The sequence below is a fragment of the Ips typographus genome, linkage group LG15 (assembly GCF_016097725.1).
Source record: "Ips typographus isolate SLU linkage group LG15, UJ_Ityp_2.0, whole genome shotgun sequence".
Taxonomy (NCBI): Eukaryota; Metazoa; Arthropoda; class Insecta; order Coleoptera; family Curculionidae; genus Ips; species Ips typographus.
In genome coordinates this window covers 3244937-3270303 of record NC_138436.1, presented here as the reverse complement: position 1 = coordinate 3270303, position 25367 = coordinate 3244937, and the positions used below count along the sequence as shown (strand labels likewise).

General features: G+C 43.4%; 2 long non-coding RNA genes across 2 annotated transcripts in view; one reads left to right on the top strand and one right to left on the bottom strand.

Moving 5' to 3' along the window:
- Positions 1-25367, bottom strand: part of LOC145738482 (uncharacterized) — a 288003-nt gene that overhangs the window by 120779 nt on the left and 141857 nt on the right. The gene's annotated exons all lie outside the window — the stretch shown is intronic.
- On the top strand, positions 18813-19449 carry LOC145738437 (uncharacterized). Its single transcript, XR_014180747.1, has 3 exons — positions 18813-18953; positions 19006-19196; positions 19310-19449. It is a non-coding gene; the product is annotated as an uncharacterized LOC145738437 (long non-coding RNA).

Genomic DNA, 25367 nt, shown 5'->3' with positions numbered 1-25367 from the left:
CAGGGACTGCAATCAAGTCAAGTTGAAGAAGAAAAATTGTGTGCAATATATTAAACTATCTAGATTAGGTACAACAGTGGATTAAAAAACAAGTTTTAAGGTGAGTTAACTGTTGTAAAACTAGATTTGTAGTTCTAATTCCGCAAGAAGTAAGCAGCAAGCAGTAGTAGCCATGTCAATTCATAGTTCGACTTTAGTAAGAAGGAAATAACATAACCCCAAAGTCTTATAAACCAACAAAATTTTATTTATTATCTTGTGGGTTGTCATTTTTAGGCAAAAGCAAAAGAAAGTATTTGTCAAATGATATTCCAAAAATCTATGAATGGGGGTAAAGACCAGTAGTCTATGATGGAAGCAGTAAGGAGCAAGGTAAGAAATGAAAATGATTCATTTCTTGACTGGTGTGAAGGCAGCAAGCCGGAGCCGAAGATGTCCGATCGGTCAGTGGCGTCGGACTTATTTTTTTCTTCACTTAAAATGTGTTAAATAAACATTGTGAGCAGTTACTTCGTTCTTTCACTATCCACAGGACATTTTAGAACAACATATTTGCATACCTTTATTTCCAGCATTCTCCTTTTATATTGTCACGTTTAGGGGTGCGTAGTGAGGGATGGTAGAGAAACAACCTAGGTCACAGGCAAGCCTCGTTTATTATAAAAATAGTTTAAACCAAACAATTAAGAGGGGTTATTCTTACCCCCAGAATAAAAGGGCCAACACGGCCGTAATCGTCGTTGAGCGCATGAGAGTTCGGGGAGGGTGAGTTTGGTTTTAGCCCTTCAGCTACACCGTAAAGGGGCACGCAAAGGTGTTCTTGTACGATGTGACCAAAAGACCAAGTGAACAACTGACAGGGTTAAGGGTTCTAACGGTCACTTCAAGTTGCGAGAGAACCCTTCTCTTTTCAGCATGGGATCCTGAGAGGGTAGCGAGCCGACCCACCACTTCAAGTTAGGAAATGTTGCTCGCCGACCAACCCGGAGACCAGTGATTTTAGATGGCCAGCCTTGCTGAATAAATACTCGTCGATTGACCCAGATTCCTACCAGACTTACTGACATAAACGATTATTCAGTATTGTAACAAAGTTACTAATTTTTTGTTAATATGTAGAAATAGATTAAAGAAAACAATGCGCCGCCTCACACGCTTAAGTTACAATGCGTCTTCGCGACAGAATGGTGAACGCACCGCCGCGATCGATAAAGGTTCAGCGCGCAGCCGCGGTAGCGTAAACGAAGCAACATCGCGCCGTCGCGACTCGCGAGCTGGTAAACAGGTGATGCGCCGCGCGCTACATTAGTCAGTTCTTATCGAACCGAACCAACCGACGCTGCAGTCAGTTCTTCACGGACCATCGAAACCGACCGACGCTTCAGCCAGCTGAACGGTGAATTTTATTGTTCCTGGGGGCAAGCTTTGAAGGTGTAGGTATTTCGGAATCGTTTCCTTCGGACCGCCAGTACAGGATGTTATAACACTGCTGGTTAACTTCGAGGGCCACGACTCCGAAAACCTCTCGGCGATTTGAGTTGTTTCCTCTGGACTGCCAGTACCGGATGTTATAACACTGCTGGTCAACTCCGGAGGCTACAATCTCACTATCGCCTAGGTATTTCCGAACCGTTTCCTTCGGACCGCCGGTACTGGATGTTATAACACTGCCGGTTAACTTCGAAGGCTACGGCTCCGAAATCCTGTAACCAGACCTGATCTCACCCAGGTCTTTCCGAACTGATTTCTTCGGACTGTCAGCTCCGGCCGTTTTAGCCCCCCCCTGGTCAACTGACCGAGGGCTGACCGTTTGAAAGCTGTTACCGATTCTCTGACCCCGTCTGTGCCCCAGAGCACAGTTTTCATACCGTCCGAATCCGTCATTCATACCGTAACCGTCTGTTTACCCTGGCTGGGAAAACCGTTTCAATACCGTCTTAGTTACCCGCACCGTTCCCCGTTCTGAACACTAGGTTGTGTTATCCGTTTGTTTTCCGTTTCAAAGTTACCGTCTTGATTTAGTTAGGATCTCCAGGTCCGACTGTACCGTTTATTAATTTGAACACGAGGCTGTGTTGTTCTCTGTTTGTTCATTTGTGCTAGAGTTTTAAGTAAGGATATGAATGATTGTTAACTGTTATTTTTCCTGGTTAACACGACTTGTTTAGTTTTGCTGACCACCCTGTGTTTCCTTATTTTTGTCCCACTCCCTTCATCCATTAACAGATAAACGTGAACTCTGTCTTCGACTGTGTAAAGCTCCCCAGGTATACGAAGCGAGTTCCTTAGTTACGCTTCTCCAAATAAAACTAAGGTGGCGCCCGAGTTCCGAAGCACCTACCCCTATGTGTGGCAAAAACAAACCGTACCAGGACCGGTACGTAAAGGATGTTACAAATTGGCGCCCAAGAGCAGGGACCGTTTTTCTGATGTTAGTGTCAGACAGTTTTCCTGATTTTAGTGACAGACCGTTTTTCTGATTTGAGTGACAGACCGTTTTTCTGAATTTTTCGTTTTTCCGTTTTTACCGAAAGCCGATCTCTGTCTACGATGAATACCGAACAGGAATTGCCGACCACCACTTCAGGCTTGCCTGTGTCCGTCCTTTCCGTTCTCGATTCTCAAATTACGTACATAAACCAGCTCAAGAAGGATGGGCTTATTGTGGAACTTTCGAAGATGGGTTTAAGCACAACTGGGACCGTTGATACTTTGAAAAAGCGATTGATTGCTTATCTGAAAGATGAAGATGTACCGCAGACCGTTAAGTTGACTTCTTCTGCATTTCCCAGTATCGTCACCGTATCTACCGCTCCGACAACCCCTTCTCTTACGCTTCCTCCTACCACAACCGTGACATTTACAACCTCTGGTGGTATACCGTCAATTTGGTCCTATTTACCGAACCTATCCGTTAACCCTTCCGCTACCGCTGCTTTCCAAACTACATTGCAACCCTCCGCTATTCAAACCGCATTCTATCCTGAAGTAAACCACACCGAAGTACCGAGGTATTCACCGCTACCGTTTCCAAATTGCAAGTCAGCCGTAGAACCGAGTCAACACTCGTATAGCCCGGTGTATTTAAAAGTCGAGGACTGGCAAATTTTCTTTAGTGAACAAGATGACCCGGTTGCCTTCCTGGAACGACTTTTGGAGATATGTGATTCTCGAGGAATTAATCCTGATCTACTGTTGCCTCAACTGCCGATTTTATTACGAGGTAAACCTGCACTTTGGTTTCGTAACAACCGTCACCGTTGGAGTACATGGAAACACTTTGCATCCGATTTTCGCTCATTTTATTTTCCGTTGAATTATATCGACGACTTGGAAGCCCAGATTAGTCGCCGTTTGCATCGTTCTGATGAAACCGTTAATGATTACATCACAGAACTTCAGACTTTGATCCGACGCCATGGAGACATAAGTCCAGAACAAGAAGTGAGATGGTTATACCGAAAGCTGTTACCGCAGTTCCGACAAATGATCCGACGTACGGATTTTTATGATGTCTTCACGTTGTCTCAACAAGCTCGAGAGACTGAAAGTTTATTGAACGAATTACAACATACTCAAGTTTGTAGTGTTCCGCCCCGTTCATCATTTTTGCAAAGAGAAGCCGAAACAGAGCGACCGATCAGACCGTTACCGAGACAACATCACCGAGAGTCCCGAGAACAAAGACTCTCAATGACCGAAAGAAATAAACGTCAAGAAACAACCGATGAAACCAGAAATTTTCCCGTTGAGAAACGTGTCACTACCTGTTGGCGCTGTGGAGAAATAGGTCATTACCGCACGGAATGTACACGACCACCTAGGTTATTCTGCTCCAGATGTGGGCGACAAGGTGTACAGACACGACAATGTACTTGTCACCAACAGGGAAACTAGATAGGCGTCGTTTTACCCCGAGGAGTAGACGACGAACCGACCAGCAATCCTCGAAGCTGACTACCGAAAGTTTACCGACCGTTTCTGTACCGTCTGTTACCGTACCACCCGTTTCCGTCCCTATTGTCACCGAAAATTCACCGTCCGTTTCTGTCCCGTCTTTTACCGAATGTTTACCGACCAATATAAAAGGGATACGTCGATTTCTTGGCGTAGCTTCCTGGTACCGCCGTTTTGTCAAGGATTTTTCGAAAATCGCCGCTCCCTTGAACCGACTGTTAAAGAAAGGTGTCAAATGGACATGGACTGTTGAACAGCAACAAGCATTTGATACGCTGAAGACTTGTCTAACCGAAGCCCCAGTTCTGGCTTGTCCAGATTTTTCTCGTCCGTTTGTGTTGCAAACAGATGCCTCAGATAATGGGTTAGGTGCTGCTTTGATTCAGCATAGTTCAGATGGTGACCACGTCATAGCTTATGCAAGCCGAAGTTTGACCGCTACCGAAAAGAAGTTTTCCGTTACCGAAAAAGAGTGTTTAGCAATTGTATGGGGCATTGAGAAAATGAGACCTTATTTGGAAGGATATCATTTTACCGTTGTTACTGACCATCAATCCCTATGTTGGCTACACTCTCTTAAAAGTCCTGCCGGCCGTTTAGCACGTTGGAGTATATACCTTCAGCAATATGATTTTGACATTAAGTACCGAAAAGGAGTGTTAAATAAAGTAGCTGATGCGCTGTCCCGAGACCGTTACCGACAAATTTAGAGCAACAATCTTGCGCAGAAGTAACCCTTCTGGAAGATTTTGAAGAATGCTCTTGGTGCAAAGCTAAGAAAGCTGCCGTTGAAGCAAATCCTTCTGCTTTTCCTGATTATTGCGTGAAAGAGGGACGTTTATACCGACATTTCTGGGACCTGAATAATATGTCCGATACCGACTCGACTGATTCTTGGAAGTTATGTGTTCCGAAAGCCGCACGCCGTACCGTTTTAGAAGAGAATCATGATGCACCGACTGCTGGACATTTAGGAATAGCGAAAACAACCGTTAGAGTAGCCAAGCGATATTATTGGCCCGGCATGTTTAGGGAGATTGCCAAGTATATACGAAACTGTTCGTCATGTCAACGTTTCAAGAGTTCTCAACAAGCCGCTCCTGGATTTATGCAACCGTCCCGAAACAACCGCCCTTGGGAAACTGTCAGTACTGATTTAGTTGGTCCGTTACCGCGGTCCGCCAAAGGTAATAATTACCTGGTAGTCTTTCAGGATCGTTTTATCAAGTGGGTGCAATGTAGGGCCATTAGGAAAGCAACCGCGCGAGCAGTAAGTCAATCTTTCTACGAGGAAATCGTCACTCGTTTTGGCTGTCCAAACATAGTCATTTCTGATAATGGTACCCAGTTCACTAGTCATGTTTTCAAAGATTTGCTCTCAGATCTAGGGGTAACACATCGTTTTACACCTCCGTATACACCCCAGGCTAATCCTGTCGAAAGAACAAATAAAACTTTAAAAACCATGATTGCTCAATTTTGTGAAACCGACCACCGAAAATGGGATGTCCGTTTACCCGATTTGCTTTTTGCGGTTAATACCGCCAAACATGATTCCACAGGTTTTTCCCCGGCTTTCTTAAATTTTGGTAGGGAGTTAGAGCCTCCAAAAGCTCTGTACCGTTTAAAACCGTCATCCGTTGCAACATCTTCTTCCCCGACACATAGTGATCCTCAACCGACTGATTTTTCCGCTCATAATGAGCGCACAAAAGCTCTGTATGATATTCACGAGCTTGTCCGTTTTCACTTAGGTAAAGCTTTTTCCGTGCAAAGTAAATACTATAACTTGCGTCGTCGCCCATGGAAATGTCACGTGGGAGATAAAGTTTTCCGTCGTGAAGTGGTCTTATCGTCTGCTGAAAAAGGTTTCGCTGCCAAGTTGGCACCAAAATATTCCGGACCGTACACCGTTACTAAAGTTGTTTCTACTGTTGTATATAATTTGAAAGATGTTTCTGGAAAAGTACTTCGACGAATTCACATTAAAGACCTGAAACCTGCCGATGACAGTTCGAATGCCGAACCTTTGTAATTTCTAATATGCTTATAGTCCGTTTGGTTTTCTTTATATAGATGCCCTGCCGAATACCGACGTCACGAAGACGCCTTCCTGGCGAACCACCGCTTGGTGCGCCAGTGGCCGACCAGCCCATTTGTATAAGAGGGCATTATCAAAAAAGGGTTTTAGCCGCCAACGCTCGGTTAGAGAAGATCCGGCAGGAGGCCAGAGAATTAACAAAAATTGAACGAAGGCCAAAAATCAAAATTGTGTCCAACATTGTGGTGGTGCCGGCGAGAAAACCGCCACAGCCAAACAAAAAACCACCACAGCCGGCTACACCACCTCAGCCGGCTACACCACCGATTACACCACCAACCAGTACCATCGAGTTGGCTAACGAGGTGGCGAGGTATGGCGTCAGACCAAACCTTTGGCCACCATGGCTAAAGGCCGCTTTGGCGAAGCTCCGCCCGGAAGGTTGCCCCCCAAATAAAAGACTACGAAAAAGACTCGTGACCGCAACGGGGCAACTCTTGTATATTAATGTGCCCTAAAATGTTTTTTTTTGTTGTGATGTGTTTGCGTGTTACCGTTTCCTAGCCAGTAGATATAAGAATTAAGCTTCCGTTCAAACATTAAGTCAACCGACTTCTCATTTTAATTTCCGTCTTAAGGCAAAGAATGTCGCAATCACCCACTCTGGAGCTAACCGAGTCCACCAGTTGGTTTGACGCGATGGAAGAAGTGGACACAACCGCCACTTGTACCGAACCGACGACTAAGAGGATACAAGAGCCGAGATTTCTGTCCGTTCAGCAAGGTTTATGCTGGAGATGTGGAGAAGTAGGCCACCACCGAGCTTTTTGTACAAAGCCACCAGTTCTGTTCTGCTCGAGATGTGGACGCATAGGTCAACTGTCCAAGGACTGTAGATGCTACCAACAGGAGCCTCAACTAAAGACAAAAACTTTACCGCCGCCGAGAAACCGCACCGACAATGGAAGAACTTCATCACCGCCGAAGAAGCGCTCCGCAAGTCATACCCAAAGGCCTGCAAAAAGGTCCCGTGGTGTTCAATGTGATATGGGAAAACTACCCCACTGCCGATGTAGTTTCCTGACAATGGGATATGGAGGATATGCAGACTAAGAAGATATTAGAGACAAATCGTAGTTTAGTGTTTCTGTTAGGATAAGTAGTGTAGGTTTAAGGTTTAAGGTTTTAAAAAAAAATAAAACAAAGTTGGACAAAGTTTTATTTTTTTTTGGTAAGAAAGGGGGAAATGTAACGAAGTTACTAATTTTTTGTTAATATGTAGAATTAGATTAAAGAAAACAATGCGCAGCCTCACACGCTTAAGGTACAATGCGTCTTCGCGACAGAATGGTGAACGCACCGTCGCGATTGATAAAGGTTCAGCGCGCAGCCGCGGTAGCGTAAACGAAGCAACATCGCGCCGTCGCGACTCGCGAGCTGGTAACCAGGTAAAGCGCCGCGCGCTACCGTGATGAGTTCGCCAGTGAGTTGATCAGTTCATCCCGGACCATCGACTAGTGACTACCGACCGACGCTTCAGCCAGTTGAACGGTAAATTTTATTGTTCCTGGGGGCAAGCTTTGAAGGTGTAGGTATTTCGGAATCGTTTCCTTCGGACCGCCAGTACAGGATGTTATAACACTGCTGGTTAACTTCGAGGGCCACGACTCCGAAAACCACTCGGCGATTTGAGTTGTTTCCTCTGGACTGCCAGTACCGGATGTTATAACACTGCTGGTCAACTCCGGAGGCTACAATCTCACTATCGCCTAGGTATTTCCGAATCGTTTCCTTCGGACCGCCAGTACAGGATGTTATAACACTGCTGGTTAACTTCGAGGGCCACGACTCCGAAAACCTCTCGGCGATTTGAGTTGTTTCCTCTGGACTGCCAGTACCGGATGTTATAACACTGCTGGTCAACTCCGGAGGCTACAATCTCACTAACGCCTAGGTATTTCCGAACCGTTTCCTTCGGACTGTCAGCTCCGGCCGTTTTTAGCCCCCAACTGGTTAACTCCGAGGGCTGACCGTTTGAAAGCTGTTACTGATTCTCTGACCCCGTCTGTACCCCCAGAGCACAGTTTTCATACCGTCCGAATCTGTCATGCATACCGTAACCGTCTGTTTACCGTTTCGAAACCGTCCTAGTTCTCCGTACCGTTCCCCGTTCTGACCACTAGGTTGTGTTGTCCCCTTGTTTTCCGTTTCAAAGTTACCGTATTAATTTAGTTGGGATCTCCAGGTCCGACTGTACCGTTTATTAATATGAACACGAGGCTGTGTTGTTCTCTGTTTGTTCATTTGTGCTAGAGTTTTAAGTAAGGATATGAATGTTTGTTATTTTTCATGGTTAACACGACTTGTTTAATTTTGCTGACTACCCCGTGTTTCCTTATTTTTGTCCCACTCCCTTCATCCATTCACAGATAAACGTGAACTCTGTCTTCGACTGTGTAAAAGCTCCCCAGGTATACGAAGCGAGTTCCTTAGTTACGCTTTTTCAAATAAAACTAAGGTGGCGCCCGAGTTTCAAAGCACCTACCCCTAGGTGTGGCAAAAACCGTACCAGGACCGGTACGTAAAGGCGGTTACAAGCGTGCCGTTCAAAAGGTTTGTCCACTACCGATAGACACTTTGCCAGAGCACAATATGAGCCGGTCAGATGAAACCAACTCATGAACCTAAATTTAAGCGCAACTCATCACTAGTTTAAGTGTTCTTTCATGTTTATTTTTTCTTCCTTTGAAGACCTATTGTTAATAAATTTTATGTAGTTGTTGAAAGATAAATCTTTCAAGGCCGGCGGTTATGTTAACGATTCAAAAACGCGCGCGAAGCTCAAAGTGTCCGTCCCTCCGCGATGAAAATGGAACCGACCTCTCGCACGGGAATGAACGTGAAGAAGTGCGTGCACATGCTTTGTCTTTTGTCTGCCGTCGGCCATTAAGCAGTAAACATTACATTAGCGTGGCTAATTTAGTAAATACAGTCCATTTTTTTAGTCAGTTTAGAAGCTTGTTTTATTTTACCACAACAAGAGAACATAACAGCATCTAATGCATTTTCAGGCACTTTGGCATATGATTCCTTATACCCCAGGTAGTATCCTGGTCCGGGAGGCCAAGTTACTCACGGCCGCCTACCAGCGGGTACCTACCCGTCCTGCACCAGCCCGGAAACAGGCCCCTAAGAGGCCCTCTCCGGAAGGGTCTCCTATCCGGTGGCCATCACCAATTCCTCGGATGTTATCCCCTATCCCGGACACCCCACCGCATCAACCGGTCCCGGACGAAGTTCCGGAAAGGGACCAAACAGCGACAGCCCCGACGACATTGGGGGATTTTGTTCGGAGCCACCCAAACCCTGACAATTGGGAGCCGTGGGTGGTCGAGGCCCTACGGGCATTGAGGCCACATGGCGTGGAGGGCCGAGTGCGCCGGAAGCTCCCCGTGTCCGGCGGCGGTTGGGTCCGAGTAACCCTCCCAAAACCTTAATTCCCCTTCCCCTTGTCCTTTTGGTTGTTTTTTTTTAGTATATACCATTTAGTTGTTGTTTTACGTCCGTTGAATAAAGTTTGTTTTAGTACCGTTTCGCCTCGCTTTTGTGAAAACAAGCTGAATGGGGTATTCCGGGTATTATAGTATATTGTTCGCAGGTAACCGTCATGACCAGCACCGCCGAGCAATTAGCCCAGGAGTTGGCCGAGGTCCTGGCTGTCGCCCTGCCCAGAGGTCTGAAACCGGCTGTCGAGGGGGAAGATCCATTGAAAACAATACCGGACCAACCAGTCGGCCCAGTACCGTTTACCTTACTCCGGCATGAGTGGACGAGGCTGAGTCGGGCTGCCCTCTTCATCCCGGTGGGGCCGGACACCTGCTGGCGTTGCGGGGAACATGGGCACAGCCGGCAGGGATGCCCAGCGCAGAACGCCGCCATCTTATTCTGTTCAGGTTGTGGGAGACTGGGAATCCTCTCTCGTACCTGCACGTGCTCTCCGCCTCCGCCTCCGACCCGACTACTGACCCCAGCTCAGTACAGGACGGCCGAGCCGTACCTAATCCGGATACGGAACGCCGACGCTGGCGGGAATTCAGCGTTGGCGTGCCGCTGTACATTCTGTAGATAAGTTGTTACCGTTATCTAGAGCTTAGGCCACCGCATTATTTTAGTTTTCCGCATTGTTGTGGTGTTCCACGTTATTTTAGTTGACCGCATTATTTTAGTGTGCCACGTTAAGTTAGTTTTCCGCATTGCTGCGGTGTTCCACGTTATTTTGGTTGACCGCATTATTTTAGTGTGCCACGTTAAGTTAGTTTTCCGCATTGTTGTGGTGCTCCACGTTGCTTTAGTTTTCCGCATTACTATGGTGTTTCACGTCATTTTAGTTTTCCGCATCATGTTGGGTTTTTACGTTATACTTTCATAATTGAATAAAGGTTGTTTTAAGGGAAGCCGGGGTATTTTTATTCTTTAGCATTAGGGAAAAAAACAGCGATCAAGTAACTGTTTTTTTCCGAAAGAAGGAGGGGTGTGTAACGGAGCGTTTAAATTCGTTACTAAATTCCATTGAACGGGTGAAACTGTGCACCGTGGATTATTGTAAATACGCTTCTGTGTGCGGTTTGACGAAATTGTGGAGGGGGTAAGCCTCGAGCAACGTACCGATCGGAACTGTGGCGCTCCTGTGTTGAGCGGCGGCGGCCCCCACCACCGACGCGTCATCGTAGTGGGGGCCCGGCGATTAGTATAAATGTAGCTCCGTAGCACTAAGCCGGCAGTCTCGCACCGCCTTCGCAAGACTCTCTCTCCGATATACCGAACCGAACCGTTCCGTCCGTCCGTAACCGTAAGTACCGTGGCTTGGTGGCGTAGTGTCGCCGGGCTTGCTCGTCATGTAGGCGCATGTCGCATGGTGCCCCCTTTTCCCTGTGTTCTGGCGTATGATCGGAGCACGTCCTTCACCCTTCTTTACCCCCCTGTTGGCGTAGGGTCGCAGGGATACCTGGTCGTGCAGGCGCATGTCGCACGACGCTCCTTTACCCTGTGTTCTGGCGCATGGTCGGAACACATCCGTTCCCCTCCTGTTCCCCCTGTTGGCGTAGGGTCGCAGGGTTACCTGGTCATGTTGGCGTAGTTCGCATGACCTTTTCCCCCACCGTAACACGTTTTGGCGTATGGTCGAACGTGGTCCTGTCCCGAACCGAGTATGGCGTAGTGTCGTACAGACGTTCGTCCCGCTCTTTCTTAAGGTAGTTCTCACCAAAGCGAAACGGCCGCCGAACATTGCCGCGTTAGTTTTAGGCACCGTAGGTTAAGCATGCGCTCGCTAGGATAAGACCGGGAGTTTAAGGTTAAGGGGTACTTCTTAAGTTTCTTGCACCGTGCGGAGTTTTAGGTTTGTTTTAAGTTTCACCGTGTGGTAACTTTCCCGAATAAAGAGAGTTGTTTTGTTACCAGTTTGTTTTACTCATCCTTGCGGAGCTCACAAACCCAGTAACTTCGTTCTCCACTGTTTAAAAGCCGCCCGAAGGCAATCGTGTTCCTACTGGCACGTAACGACTCAGTAGGTGGCGCCCGAGTTTAGAGCCGGTGATGGAAGCATTTTAAAAACGCGTCACAATATTGATAATAAGTTGTTATCTGCCTAACATGTTTCGGGTGTATTCAGACACCCATCTTCAGAGGCTTAACTAGATCACTAGTCTGCTGGCTGTCATTCTACAAGGGGGGACAGCTGAACCCAGATGTCCTAAGGTGGTTTTTTTATTCTACACGGGGGAAAAAAACCTTGATCAAAAAACCCAGTTCTGGTTCTGAGGTGACAGGTTGCTCGGTTTTTTATTCTCGAAGGGGGAAAAAACTTAATCAAAACCCAGTTTTGATGTCAAAGAGATGAAGTTAGTTGCTTGGTTTTTTATTCTTCTCTTGGAGACTCCATGTCCGGCCGCACCCAAGCCATGAAGCCCCGCACGGTCACACTTCCACAGTGACAAAAGGGAAAGTCGCCCCTATTTTAATCTGTTCAATGTCCAACTTGTGAATGTCCACCGCGGTTTTTGTTGTGTGACGTCCCTTTCGTGTCTATTTGGTCTCCTTCAGATAAACATGCAGCTTTTACATCATTCAACTTCTTTGGGTTTTGATTAAGTTTTTTCCCCCTTCAAGAATAAAAAACCAAGCAACTAACTTCATCTCTTTGACATCAACACTGGGTTTTGATTAAGTTTTTTCCCCCTTCGAGAATAAAAAACCTGTCACCTCAGAACCAGAACTGGGTTTTTTGATCAAGGTTTTTTTTCCCCCGTGTAGAATAAAAAACCACCTTAGTACATCTGGGTTCAGCTGTCCCCCCTTGTAGAATGACAGCCAGCAGACTAGTGATCTAGTTAAGCCTCTGAAGATGGCTGTCTGAATACACCCGAAACATGTTAGGCAGATAAAAACTTATTATTATATATTTGTGGAGATCGACTCTGAGTTTTGCTTTTATAAACTAAAAACTTCTAATTAAGTATTTTCAACCCCCCGTAGTTTTCATTTGGCCCCAATGGCACTTTGGTATATGATTCCTTATAGCATAGATAGTATCTGTGCCAAATTTCATTACTAGATTCTTGTCGGAACACTGTCAGAAAAAATAAAACATAAAAAGATAGAGATTATTGCAAAACTAACAACTTCTAATTAAGTATTTTCTGCCCCCCTTAGTTATCATTTGGCCCCAATGGCACTTTGGCATATGATAAGGTAAACAAAATTAAAAATGTAAAAATTGCGTAGTAAGCATTTTTTACCCCTCAATTTGTAATCACATGGGTATGAACTATTCCAAGTTGTAGGAACGGACTAATTAAGATCAAAAATTGCTACAAATAATGATAAGTATGTATTATTGAGTTGATTGAACACCGTTAGTTCACTGAGGTGACTGAGGCAAATAAGCGCAAAAGAAAGTGAGACGGGAATCTAGGATGGTCTGATGCTAGACGCAGACAACTGCGTCTCATCTGTTGTAGGCGGAGTAAGGTTTTGTGGTGGGAGATAGGAGAATTAGACACTTAAGGAAAACAGCTGATGTACGTCAAAAATTTTAGTTAGGGCAAACACCGTAAAATTCAGTGTGGTGTCTTATGAGCTTTAAGATGTTACTTGCAGTTTTCTTGTGATTTTGAGCTTTTTAAAGCAGTTAAAAGTGATTTATAAATTCTAAACAGAGAAAGGATAAGTATGAGTAACTACTATGTTAAGTTATGCTCCGATTATCCAGATGTGGCCGTCAGGTACAAAGAGAAACTAAAGGCTGTTAACAGTGTAGATCCATTTGAACTGGATAATACGAACTTTAGCATCAATCCAGCAAATTTTCCACCGGTAACTAATATGGATATAGTAAGCTATTTAGTTCTTACCACCAGTTACTATACTTCGCTGCAAATGAAGGCTTATAAGAGTTTAAACTCATATAAATACTTTGAGGCCGGATTTGTAACTGACTGCAGAGTGGTAAAAGTGAATGATCATTTCATTCTCAAAGGGAAGGTAATTTAAAGCTTAAGCAGCATTTGACTTTGTTTGGAAGTATTAATTTCATAATATTTCTATGTTAAACACTCCCAAAAAATGAACTTACCTCCTCTACAGGCATGGATTATATGTCAACAGGATGGTAGTGTTGTAACAGCACATTGTATGTGTATGGCAGGGATTAGTGAAGTTTGCAGCCATGTAGGAGCATTTGTTGTATGCTGCAGAATATATTTCGACTGCTAAAGCAAATATTTCATGCACAGACGTAAGGGCTATGTGGTATCCTTCAGTCAGTCAAACAAAAATTAGAATATATGCCAGTCAGCAGTATCAACTATGGGCCGATATTTACTTTTTCAGACTCCCAAAACATTCCAGCCATATCTGCTGAAGAATTAAATAATATGCTTTTTTCAATCAATAAGGACGTCTGCTCATTTTAAGGGGGCAACACAAACATCAGTGGCAAAGCCATCACTGAAAGCATGAGAAAGATGCTTGTTTTTTTTATTTTTTATTATTTTATATTTACATTTAATAATCTATTTAAATAGAAACTAGAAGCATAGAAACATGTACATCAAATCTGCCATGAACAATTAGAAGTAAAACCAGTTGGACTATGTGTGCACCCTGATTACCCTTATTTTGGAGCATCACCAGATGCATTAGTGTCCTGTTCATGTTGTGGTTCTGGGTGTTTGGAAGTGAAGTGCCCATATGTCCTTCGAAAAAAATCTATTGAGGAGATGACTATGAACTCTTCTTTTTTTTTTAAACAAAGTGAGAATGGAATACAGATAAGTCACACACTTACTACTTTCAAATACAGCAACAAATGGCTGTCACAAAAACTTTTTACTGTGATTTTGTGGTATGGAGTCCATCAAATGAGCTATTTGTAGAAAGAGTTCAATTTGATGCAGAATTTTGGCACTTTCACTAAGAAAAAAGTGCACAATTTCATAAGAAAGTCATTATGCCAGAGTTGTTAGGCAAATATTTTACTCAAAAGAATGAAAAAACTTTGACATATTGTATTTGTAAGTCTACTGAAGTTAATTTACCAATGATTGGTTGTGACAATAAAAATTGTAAAATTAAGTGGTACCACTTCAAGTGTATTAATTTAAAAGAAATCCCTCAAAACCTGTGGCTTTGCTCAAACTGCAGATGATAGGGGTGATATAAACATTAAAAAACTCTGTTTGATAATGAAAAAAATTATTTGTTAAAAAGTTAGTTATGTAATTACTTACTTACTCTTCATTTTATTTTCAGTCCTGTAAATATAATATAATATGTTTTTTAGATGTTGTAATATTTTTTCAGCATTGAATAAACTTTAGTTATAAATAAGTTTGTATCATATTAGGTATCTAATTTCAGGTGAGAGAGAGATAGAAATACAAATAGGTATAGGTATATAAATAATACACTATGGTAAACCAAAAATTATTTTAATTATAGTAATAAACATTTCCTAAAAAAAAAAATAAAGTAAAAAGCTGTTAAATTATAGAATCTAGTCATTTCTATCATCTAGAAATATGAATATTAAATAGCTTATAAGGGTACTACTGATGGACATAAATTTACTAAAGCACAACATACTAGCACAACTTCATCTACTAATGCATTAGTTTTACGTGATGCCAATAAATGAATGGGTAGAGGACCATTGAGTATTCTGTACTTTTGACGTATTGTACCTATAACTCGCTCGACATGTATGCATACATGAACTATTGCTCGAGTACTTTCCAAATCTACTGGATGTAATTGATCTTTACCTCTTGTAAATGCAGGTATTTTCACTGTTGCCTGAAACAACTCTACAAATTTTTTTATTTAAAAACCTCTGTCAGGCATCACAATATCTCCTGGGCATAAGTTATTTAAAAAAGTTGAATTTTGAGTTATATATTTGTCTGAAATTCTGCCCCCCAACCTTCACTTATATAGGAAATAGAATCCTGAGGAGTAATGCCAATTAGATATTTAATGGTTTGACTGTGCTTATAGTTGGACCATGACTGAGCAGCAGCAAGTAGATTGGAGGGTCTTTGGCATTTTATTTCGAAACAATCTATTATTATTGTAGTTTGATCATGAAAACTTTCCCGAAAACATTTTGGCATAGTTTTCCTCAAAACTGCTCTTTCTGGCCAAATTATTAAACTTTTAAATCGCATGTACATGATATGTACAATGGTTTTAAAATAAAATGAAGCTGTTACAGAGCTTATTCGAAATCTATATCCAAGGTCTGTATAGTATAAACTTAATCTCAACTTTATTAGTGTTAACAGAATTTGATCTTCGGGTATTAAGGTATAGTTTCCATAAACTTTTACATATGGTTTTACTATTGAAACAATAATCTCAAAATGTCTATAGGACAGAAGTCCTGTATAATAGTGTGTTAGCATCATCTTTGTTTATTGCTTTGGAACAGAGTTTTCAACATCTTTGAAATCAAATCCGTTTTTGAGACTAGATCCAAATACAATTTACTAATCTCAAACATATCAATATTTGTTTGAGTTGATTTAGACACATTCATATCACACTGTTGGTTTACATCATCTTCAGATTGATTTGTATCAGTGAAGAAGCACCAGCTACCTAGGTTAAAAATCAAATTTGCATTAATATAAAGTAGTTCTCTAATAAAAACTGCCCAATTAGTCTGAAAAAAATAAAAATATGCTACGGACAGGAGTAGCTCAATCAAACTTCATAATTAGTAAGTAATCACCTGTTTAAAAACAAGTAATAATATGAAATAAAACTATGTCAGGTATTACCTTTGCACACACACTGTTATGCACTTGCTTGTCTCAACTCTAAGCTCTGAATATGACTTACTATTTGTTCTTGCATCTTCAACTTCAAGTAATGGTTGTCTTTTCTTCTGGCGTTCATAGCGATCAATATTTTCTACAGCTTTTTTTGAGTATCCAAGATTTAATGATGGTACCCAGTCAGGATGTATATCTTCAGTCAACTTGGCTGGCCTTCCTACAAGGCAATACACTACATATCACATATGCAAATTGTGAAAATAGTTTACTATTACTCTATGAACCTTCTTACCTCCTAAGAAATGTTTAGAACAAACTTGTGCGTTTTTTAATTTACTTTCTGTAAAATCAACTCTTTTTATGGCTGCAATCCATTGCTGTCTCCTCAATATTGATAGTTCAATAAGATGCTTTTTGTGATTTGGGGTTAAAACACGTGGAATACGGAAAAACCCTACATTGTCCCTGTTTCCTCTACTTCCACATTTGATCACACAACAAAAACCGGGCATATTCTTCTTGTAAAATTTCAAAAACTATAAATTTATGATAAATAAATCTCTATTTCCCATAAGAAGGTATGGACTGTTTGCCCTAACAAAAATTTACGTTCAAAACAGCTGTTGATGACAGTTTGTCGAAGGGCCTAATACCCGGCGACCGGCAATACGGGCGACAACTTCACACCCGTAGGCTACGGACCCTACGGAAGAAACTTAAACCAGAGAAGGCTGGTCGCGTAATAAGCGAGTTCCTCCTTCATTAATACCCGGTCTAGTTGCTTCTCGTCGGCACGGAAGCTCTGGTAGGTTTCTAGTCTTAGTGTAGAAACAGAGTGCAAGCAGATTTCTCGCTTTCCGGTAGCCGGCGCCGTACCGTGCTGTTTTCTCGCGCTTAGGTAGAACATAATACGTACTTATAAAAGCGAGAATTTCACAGAAATCCGTTAGTTGACTTTTAAACCTCTAGCAAATATGTCGTCTTCAGATGACGATCTTATTGCTTTGAATAGTGTGCATACTAAGTTAAAAAGAAAAAAAATAGTATACATCCTATTAACCGTGAAAGAAAAATATATGGAGAATATTATCATATATTTAAAGATGTAAAAAATGATATAAACAGATTCTTTCAATACGATGTCTGAAGAAACTTTCAGTTATATAGTGTGTCCGTAAAGTCGCGCATAAATTTTATTAAAAATCAGGGATTTGTTTTCCGGGAAAACGCTCGGACACGTCAATATTTATTTTTTATTGCGATTTTTTTTGATAATAAATTCATGTATACAGGGTGACCCAAAAAAAAGTTACGACTGTCTGGATTTCATTTTTGGATTCTGCATCGAATTCCAAGTATAACCTAACCTAATTTAACCTTTTTTGTATAGAGGTTGCCAGAATCTGCCTTCCAGACATGTGAGCTTGGCGTAATGCGTTCTTGTGTGCTCACATAGTGTCGGGCTGGCTTCCCCTCCGGGATCACCGACCGACTAAACTGCTTTCCTCTCTTCCTGGAACCGCCTCTCGGCATTACTTCAGGGGTTTTTTCCTTGTTGTGGTAGTCTGTTTAGTGTTGACTATGGTCTATTGTCTCTGAATGTTTTTCTTCGTCGTTTATTTTAGTCTTCATGATCTGATTTAACAAGTTCTTAATTGCGTCGAAACATTCCTTGTTCTGGACTAAAACGTTTGCCACGTTTTCTGCGCTTATGGTTATTGTGCACCTGACGTTGGCCTCTTGTCGCAGTTTTTCCCATCTGGGTCATTCGTGTAGGGTATGTATGGAACTGTCTGGTTTGTCACAGTACCAGCAGGTTTCTGAAGTTCTCTTTCCGATTCTTTTTAAGTAGTTGCAGAAAACCTCGTGTCCTGTGAGTATTTGTGTAAGGTAGTGGTCCGTGTTGGTCCATTTTGTGTGAGTCCATTTGGTTACGTCCTTGATGTAAGTTTTTGTAGTGCCCTCATATTTGTCCCAGGTTTGTTGCCATGAGTTTACTTTGTTTCGGCGGTGGTTTTGTATGTTTTACAGTTTAGAAAAACTTGAAGTTTCTCTTCGACCTGAAGTTTCACTGGGGGTATCTTGGCGGGTTGTTCTGTAGGCCCGTGTTATGCAGAGAGCCATTTGGCGAAAGCTTCTATCAATCATTTGCTGATAGTATTTATATTGTACTATGCTTCCCCTGATGGGGGCGGCGTACATGAGGGCGGAAGTGGCTGCCGACATTATGACGCGTCTTGTGAGGTATGTGGGTCCAGTAGTGAGGGGTGTAAGTGGAGTAAGTTGGTTCAGGATGGATTTCGTTTTTGCTGTTGTGTTGCGGATGTGAGAGTTAAACTTTAAGTCTTTGTCGATGTATATTGTCACGTTAAGGGTTGGTTGAGGGGGAAGAATACGCAGGATTCCACCGGTAACCCACTTTTATTAAGTAATTGTGCCTTATTGTCTAGATAGTTATCTTACCCCCAGATGGCCAAGATGGCTGGGAGCATGATGTGAAACTGGCTAGGCTGAAGATACACGGAGGGCAGCGCTTTAGCGGTGGTGAATGAACCCTAGACTTAGGTCCGAGGGCATTCACCGAGCCGGCAAAGACGTGAAGAACCTAACAAAGGGAGGTAAGTTGGAACGGCAACTTAAGCTGCGCGCCCACACTATTTCCTTTGCTAGGGCTGATCTAGGGTGTGGCACTTGGTCACCTACTGCTCCACGTTAAGTTCCACAATAGGCATACCCAGACTAACCCAGAGATCAGTGATCTGTACGTGCTTTTGGTACAGTATTTATACTCACATCATGACCCCAATTCGCCAATCTTGCTGACACAAACATGGTACTGGGGGAGACCGGGGCAACTTAAGGTAACGGCACCTATTGTAATGTCTATGTTACATGCCCCTCCCCTACGAAGTGTTCGCCCCGGACACTAAAATACCCTAATCGTACAAATCTAACATTGCTTATGTGCTAACAGGCGGGTTCATGAGGTGGAACGAATCCTTTATTTATACAAAGTCTTATAATCTAAACCATTAATCACGCTACGCGCCTGAGGGCTTGTCTGAACGGTCCAGCATCCTTGGCCGCTACTCAGTTCACGGATACCAAGGCTACCAGTTCCCAGGTCGTATTGGTGCTGCCGTCTATTGGTGCGCGTTGAGACTTCCTTTTTGGCCGGTGGTCCGTTGCTTGGGTTGTGTGCTGCTGTCGCAGAATGTTTGCAAAATATGTTTATATTTTTTTAAAACTATGTTATGTATAAAAATGTTTTTGTTACCCTATAAAATTCCCTTACGATGCATAGTCTACCTTTTTCTTATTACTCTAATTTATGGGTTAATTGGTCTCCGAAGCCTTTCCGATACCTTTCAAATGGATTTTGTTGGTGAGTGACAATATACCCCCTTTTTCCCTTTTTTTTTTTCCTTGGTTCTTTTCTAAATTTCTTTTCCTTGTTTGTGTGCCAGACTCACGTGGAATGCCTTTAACCCTGCGCCTCGTGCGTCGCAGGGTGAACTCCTTTTTGCGTCGGCGATTGCCAGACCTCCCCCGCGTAAGTATTCTGTATACCTTTATATGTGTATTGTTACCACTGTTTTGTGTTAAGGGTTCCGAGCGACGGTCTATTTTTTTAAGGTCTGGGGTGAGGACTGGCCGCCTGTACTCCCCGCCGGACACATTGTGGTGTACGAGGGGCCATTTTGTGGGCAGCTATGTCTGCTCACCTTCACCCCGCGGCTTCGGAGGCCAATTGTCCATTTCTATTATTAAATAAAATTTTTATTAAAGCCATGTCTTATCTAGTACTTATTTAATCCTTATTTATCCTGCTGTGTTGGCTTTGTGCCAGATTGGTGTCAGTCACTTATCGCTCAAGTTGGCAGACCACACCTTTTTCTAGCTCATGCGCCAGGTCGGATGAATCGTCAATTTTGATGACGAAGGTGTTCTGCCCACGTACTGCTTCTGGCACCATTTCTTTGCTGTTGCCGTCGCTGGTGAGCTGGTTGGTTTCGTCTTGATTGACCCTTTTGTGCCTGTGGCTAGTTCGTCTGGAGGTGAGAAAATGTTTTATTAAGCTATATACGATTAATGTGATGACTAGTGCCCCTGTTGACCAGGTAAAAATCAGCAACCATGAGTTGTCCGTTGGCGGGCAGGGCATTGCCATGGTTGATGCACTTGTTGGCACCGCGTGGGTGACCGCCATTATGGCCGGCCGTCTGAGGAGCAGGTAAATTACAGCTAGGGACAAGGTGATATTCCATAAAAACATGAAGGAGTGGTTTCCGTTGTGCACGGTGTTGGTGTTGGACCTTGGGATTTTGTTCCAATTTTCTTCTAGCGTCTGTCTTAGCGTTCTTTCTAAGGATAAATTAAAATGCGGCAGGTCCGTTGTCCAATTGCCGTTTAGGCACTCCGAAAAATTTTGGAAGGTAGGTAAATATGCTTGGTTATTTGTTGGTTTTAGCACATACGTTTTTAGGTTTGTCCATGCGACCGGTAAAATGTGCTTAATGGCGGCCATTGACTTGTCAGATTTACAAGGGAAGCATTTTTGAATCATGATCTCGCCATTTACGCTCAGCTGGCATTGACAAGGTAGGGTTATCCTTAGTGCCCCTGGTATGTTTAGCATTTCAGTTTGCAAGTTAAGTGAGTCCTGAGGGCATGTAATTGTGGTGTTGGGTTTGGGGTGTGTCAGCAGAAATTCTTCTGACCCAATTTCCGATATGATCATGAGGTCTGACTGATGACAGTGCATTGGGCAGTGTTCAGCGATGTCTTCAACTGTGGTTCCGTGGAACAGCTTGCGTGCACAGGTAGGGCCTTGTGTCTGATCCCCCGCGAATCTCGGTAAGTAGCATAACCTGTCTTGGTATGGTTTACATTCGTGAAGTGCAATGCCTGTTACTTCTTTTAGTATGGTTCGGGTTTCTGTAGTGGCTACTGCCATCATTAGTGGTGCGTGTCTGATCGTGCATGTCTGCTTTTCCCATGCAAAAGGGGATGTTAGTAACTGGAATAGACGCCACTGACTGCCTCGAGAGATAAGCGGGATTTTTATGTGCACCACCAGCAAACCTTCGGAGAACGTGCATTCACTGATGGGCAGGCGGAAGTATGATGACAATTGGTGGATTGATATGGCAAGTTCGAATCCATTTTTATTTATTTCTTTCTCTATTTTCCCCAAATCTGACAGTAGTGTTTCTGGTTTTATTAGTGCCATGGGTATTTGTTTCTGTCTACACTCCTGGAATGCTGTCTGGCTCCGCATTTTTCTCGATAAGAGAATAATTCTGGTAGCTGTCCCCAGATTTGCCTCCAAATTAGTTTGGATCATTTCTGACACCCATTCGCCCCCTTGCTGTTCTCTACTCAGGAATTCCTCCAAACTGTGGATCCTGGTTTCTGTTGTTCTTATTGCTTTATTTGTTTCCTCTTGACATCGTTTTTGTTCCTCCGAATGCAAGCTTAATGATTTCAGGACCTCCCCCATATTGTCATGAAGTGCTGTTATGTGGGCTTCTAGTTTATTTTCCTCCATAGACATAGAGTCCATTTTTTCCTGTGTTGCTACACCACAGCAATAGTTCAGACCGTCCGCTATGAATCCCAACGAAAATGTGCGTTTCGTTCTTAGTGACCTTGGTGCTTCTTCATCTGAGTACCAATTTGTCCTGTATAGCCTCATTTCATCATCTATTGCGTCTTCTAAGTCCTTCAAGTGCCTTCTGGCTTGACAGATGGAGCTCTGATTTCCTTTCATACAAGTTTCCAAGGGGCTTCTCCTAGGGGTCGGGTTCACTTTTGGTTCTGACCAGGGTATTATATAGGTTAACGGGATAGTGCTTTCGTAAATGATTGTACTAGGTAGTTCTTTCCAGGTGGCCCCAGCCGTTACTTCTACGTGTTGGGAGTTTACCGAGCAGAACCTGGAAAAATGTTCTGACTTAGTGTTATTTACGAGTTTGTGGGTGCCCTGTGGCCCTTGTCCTCCCCCTCTTCTTCTTCTTCTGATAAGTCACCCAGTGTCCATTCGTCGTAGAATGGTAGTATCCTGCCTATGTGTACCACATCAGTTTTTCTGCCACCCTCTTGCTTTACTTCGTAATTCACTTCGCTTATTTTTTTTGTAATCCTGTATGGCCCAAACCACCTTAACAACAATTTTTCGCTCTTGCCCACTTTTCTTATTGGTATAAATATTTTTACTCTGTCTCCGACTTCGTACTCCCCCTCTCTATGCTTAGAGTCGTATAGCTCCTTGTCTTTCCCTTGTTTTTTCTGAATGTTGTCTACGGCCAACGCTCTTATCATTAACGCTTTTTCCCTTAACTCCTTGGCGTTTATGCTCGTTTCTTTATCCAAGAGAGCAGCATCCAATGGCAGCGTCGGGCTTCGTGCAAATATTAATTCGAAGGGCGTGAATTGCGTCGTTTCTTGTTTCGCCGTGTTGTACGCGAAGGTAACGAAGGGCAGGTATGAACACCAGTCCGTTTGTTCTGTATTGCAATATAGCGACAGCATGTCGGCTAATGTTTTGTTCAACCTTTCCGTTAGCCCATTGCACGACGGGTGATATGCTGTGGTGAAGGTGCTTTGGATGCCCATTATTTGTTGAAGCTCTTGCACTATCTCGGACTGGAAAACCTTTCCTCTGTCGCTCAGAATAGTGCGGGGCACACCATGTATTAAGAGCACTTTTTCTAGCAAGAATTTTGCTACCGGCCCTGCCTTGCCGTTGGGTAGAGCTGCAGTTATCGCGTACCTAGTAGCGTAGTCGGTTACCACCACAATGGTTGTTTTTCCCTGACTGCTTTTTCGAAAAGGACCCAACAGATCTATTCCCAGCTGATCAAACACTTGTCCTACTTGAATAGGCTGTAGTAGCCCTAGGGGTTTTCTGTTTGAGGGTCCTTTCCTTGCTTGGCAATCCCTGCATCCCCGGATGTATTTGTGCACATCCTTCACCATGTTGTCCCAGTAGTATTTTGGACTTAGTCTACTCAGAGTTTTGGTCATACCCATGTGACCACTTGTGGGCGCGTTGTGGGCTTCCCATAGCACTTCCTCCCTTAGTGCCCGTGGTATTACGAGCGCATATTCTAAGCCGTCCTTATCTGTAGTGGCTTTGTATAATATGTTGTCCTTTACCCTGAAATTCTTTGCCTTTCGTCGCGTTATTGCATCGCTGCTGCTATTTTCAGGGTCTATGATTACTTCTTTTAATTCCCTTAGGTCCTTGTCTCTGTTTTGTAATTCGTCCATCTTCACTGTCGAGATGGTGAAGGTGGGCACGTCATCTAACTCCTCGATTTCCATATTATCTATATGTAGGGCGGGGTTGCGCGATAGACAGTCTGCGTCTTGATGCTTGCTGCCTTTCTTGTATATTACCGAGTAGTCGAACTCGGCTAATTTTAGTGCCCACCGAGCTAACCGCCTGGAGTGGTCTTTTATGTTATGTATCCAACAGAGAGCATGGTGGTCGGTGACTATTACCACTGGTCTTCCGTAAATGAGATGTCTCAAGTATGTCATTCCCCATACAGCGGCCAGCAGTTCCAGTTCACTTATAGAATAGTTTTTCTCAGCTTTTGACAGTGACCTGCTTATGTATGCTATGGGGTGGTTTTGCTTGTCATCTCCTTCCTGCAATAGTATCGCTCCAATGCCCTCTGTGCATGCATCTGTGTGGAGTGTACACCCGATATTAGGGTTGTAGTGTTTCAACACCGGGGCTGTTGTCAGCCGTTCTTTCAGTTCCTGAAATGCCTTTTCTTGTTCTGTGCCCCAATGAAATTTGTTTTTCTTTGTAGCCTCGTGCAGGGGCCGCGCCAACACTGAATAATTTTTTATGAACTTCCTGTAGAAGTTGCACAAGCCCAGGAAACTTTGAAGTTCTTTCGTTTTCTTCGGCGTCGGGAATTCTTTAATCCCTGCTAACTTCCCTTCTTCGGGATATATGCCTTCCCCGCTTACTGTATAGCCCAGTATTCTTACTTGCTCCTGCAGATACTCGCATTTGCTGGGTTTAAGCGTGAGGTTAGCTTTTCTCATTCTTGTGAATACTTTTTCCAGCTTCTTGATGTGATCCTCTAGGTTTTCGGAGAATATTATTATGTCGTCTAAATATATCAGTATTTCTCTCCACTTAAGATCTCTAAAAACTTTGTCTGCTAGCTGCTGGAAGGTGGCTGGGGCGTTGCAGAGTCCGAAGCTTAGTACATTGAACTCATACGAGCCATGGCCTTGTGCTGTGAAAGCCGTATATTGCTTTGAAGATTCTTCGATCGGAATCTGCCAGTACCCCGAGAACATGTCCAGTGTTGTGAAATATCTGGCGTTTCCTAGATAGGTCAATATATCATCTATCTGCGGTAGGGGGTAGCAGGATTTCTTTGTCACCGGGTTAATGGTTCTCTTGTAATCCACACAGAATCTGGTGGAACCATCCTTTTTCTTAACTAGGACTACCGGGCTTGCCCAGGGTGAATGGCAGGGTCTTATTACCCCACAGTCTAACATTTCCTGTATCTGGGCATCTATTATTTCCCTTTCGTTCTGTGAGACTCTGTACGGGCGGCATTTTACTGGTTTGTTCTCAGTTACCTCTATCTTGTGTTCGATAAGGTCTGTTTTTCCCATGAATTTGGGTGATTTGCAGAACACATCCTTGTAACTCGACAATAATTGTTTTAATTTTTCTTTAAAGCGTCCTTCTGGTATGTGCTCTAGCTTATGATCCTCTAGGTTCACCCTTTCATCGTTTGATTGACGGACCGAGAATACCTGACTGTATGCCGCTTCTTTTCCCATTTTTGCTATGGTGGTGCCTTTATACACTATTCTTGGCGTTGGGCCGACGTTTTTGAGTTCTATCGTGGGGCTCTCTCTGTCTTGCCCGTAGTTGCCCAGCAGGTGGTTCCTGACCAACCAGTTTTCATTAGGCATCACGTGTGTTCCCTCTGTTGGGGTATTCTGCGGTCGTGTTTTTATTGTTCTTGTCTCGCCAGGCATGATGA